The following is a 2758-nucleotide window of genomic DNA, read 5'->3' as shown; positions in this document are numbered from 1 at the left end:
TATATATGTCCATATTGACATGGGCGATAACACCATCTCCCCCTCCCCCACCCCCTCCCATGGGCATACATGTGAGCCTTATCATGGTTTCAGAGCCAGGGAAGGGGAGGGGGCAATTAGCCGAGTAAGAGGGAAAGGGATAAGGGAGGGCTCGACCGGCGATCGGTGACAACAAGGCATTATCGTCGATCCTATATATGTCCATATCGACATGGGCGATAACACCTCTCCCTTCCCTCACCCCCTCCCATGGGCATACATGTGAGCCTTATCAGGGTTTCAGAGCAAGGGAGGGGGTGGGGTGACGATTATGGGCTACCAAAGCAGGAGCGGTGGGAGGAGGATGTGGCGCATGGAAGATGGGTAGAGGCAGCGTCAGGAAGGAGGTAGAGTTGTGAATCAAGAAGCTATGGCGTCAATGGATCTCATGCGGTGCGAATAAGAAACATGGACAATAATTGTGTAAGAACAACAACTATCTTGCATTTAACCTATTTAATCATGTTGATTTAAGTGAATTTTATTTATGAATTTTGCATTAACGCCTCGATACGTTAGGCCCCCGCGAGCGGCATGACATTTTGCTCCTCATGCATAGGAATACCTAGAGTTGCATCACAATTTTTTTGTTGAACTTACATAAATTAAATAAAAGACATGACTTCGCAAAAATGGCTATCTGGATGCCGCATATGAATTTTGTACCCATCTGAAGAAAGATGAATCAATGCTAGAGAGAATTATCCATGTACGTAAGATCATGTTAAAATTCCTCCATGACACACCTCTGGATTTTGGGATTCACCTCGAAGCAGGGTTTCGCCCCCCTTTATAAATAAAGGCACAAACCAAACAAGGTAGACGACCGAACCATATATGATGATGAGATGATCCTCTTACAAAGCAGATCCTAGGCTACCCGGATTGCGAAGTAGAGAAGCAACTACTCTACCGAAAGAGAAGACATGGAGAATGGAGCATAATCACGCAACACCCTAGGACACCTAAACTCCTAGACAATGCCCCCAAGAGAGAGAACGGTGCAGAGCGTCGCCGACGTCTTCAAGAAGAGAGCGGCGCCCGCAAGCGTAGCCGTCGCCGGTGCAAAAGTGCGGAGCTTTCACTCGGCATCCCACCCTAAGTTACCGAGGCCCTAGGGAAAACGCGGCGTGCCCAGACCCCGGATCCAGATCTGGGCGGCGTCCAGCAAAGGACGCGCCCGAGCCACCAACTACTACCTCTCTCGTCACCCGCATGACCAAGAAGGGAGCCACCACCGCCGAAATGGCAGCCGCCGGAGAGCCAACCATGCGAACCACCATCCGAAGCCGCCGCTCCGACATCCAAGTCAAGACCTCACCCACCGCCCGCACCACAAAGTACCAGCCACGATAGGAAGAGCGAAAGTCCACATCTTTCACTCCTAGCCCGACATGAGCGACGGAGCCTGGGCCGGCGCCACCACAGTACGTAGGGACCCCAGCCCCGTGTCCCCAGCCAATCCCGATGGACTCGGGGAGACACCCCTCCATGATTCCCGATGGCCATCGCCGAGTAGACTCAGACAACGCGATGTACGTGGCCCTCGACCCTGTGGATTTTGGGATTCATAGTGCCTGATTTCTGTGTTGCAAAGAGCCCCATAGAGAAAAATCCATAATATAATGTCAATCCTTTGACAATGGCACCTAATAAAATCCCTAGAATCAAAGAATGCCACAACCCCTGAAAACCGTTGGAGCGGCCCCATGTTTGGGATCGACGGAGAAGCACAAATACCGGCCTTATCTTCGAGACGCCAACGGAGCCCACACCGCAGCGGCCATGCCACGTAGCAGCACACCAGGCAGAACAAACTCACTGCCGTCGCAGGGGCACGGACACGCGCACCGACACTGCTCGTCTTCATCCTATCGCCGTCCCCGATCTCCATCTATCTCTCTTCGACTCCTCCCGCCACCTTCATCACCGATCCCCGGGCTTATCTTTCCCCCACGTCACTCAAGAACGCTGCGACACCTCGATCCTTTGGCCTTTAGCATCTCCGACCCACCAGCACACCTATAAATCGCGTCGCCCGGTGGCAAGGAAGGCATATTCGTCCACAGAGGAACCGGAAGAGAGGGATAGAGGTGAGATCGAAGGATTTGGAGCTCGTCGGAGCTCTCTCTCCTGGACCGTCCGCGATTGTACTACATGGGGATGAAACAGTCGACGATGACTGCGTCCGGCGGCGGCGCCAAGAGGGCCCTCCGCCGACTGCCGCACGTGTACAAAAAGGTGCTCGAGCTGCCGCTCCGGTGGGCGCTAACGTCAGGGCGTTCGAGGGCACCACCGCGCTCCACTTCTTCGCGGCCTGCGTCCCCATGGGTGAGGTGAGGGCGCGCCTCGTGAGGATTTACCCCGGGGTCGTCAAGGTGGTGGTGGTGCATGCTGGGACAGGAGACGACGAGGATGGCGATGACATGGAGCTTGATAGGTGGAGGTACCAGCTGCCTGAAGACTGTTGCCCGGAGCTGGCTATGGCTGGCTACGTCGACTGACACCTTATCGTGACGGTGCCCAAGGGCCGCGGCGAAGGCGGCGATGGGGCTCGGAGGTGCTGCAATGGAGCAGCAGGGGAGATTGGTGGGAAGCTCGTGGCCGTGCAATTGAACCAGTGGGGTACTAGTGAGCGAGTGTGAGCTCCATAATTGCTCATACCCAAGCCTCTATTTATGGGAGCGTTTTTGCTTCCACGTCTCGCCACTTGGGTGAA

General features: G+C 54.6%; 1 pseudogene; it reads left to right on the top strand.

The window, feature by feature from the left end:
• The first annotated feature begins 1433 nt into the window (after positions 1 to 1433).
• LOC119292820 lies at positions 1434 to 2684 on the top strand (annotated as a pseudogene).
• The last annotated feature ends 74 nt before the right edge of the window (positions 2685 to 2758 follow it).

Source organism: Triticum dicoccoides, chromosome 4B (genome assembly GCF_002162155.2).
Source record: "Triticum dicoccoides isolate Atlit2015 ecotype Zavitan chromosome 4B, WEW_v2.0, whole genome shotgun sequence".
NCBI lineage: Eukaryota > Viridiplantae > Streptophyta > Magnoliopsida > Poales > Poaceae > Triticum > Triticum dicoccoides.
This window is presented reverse-complemented; position numbering and strand designations above follow the sequence as displayed.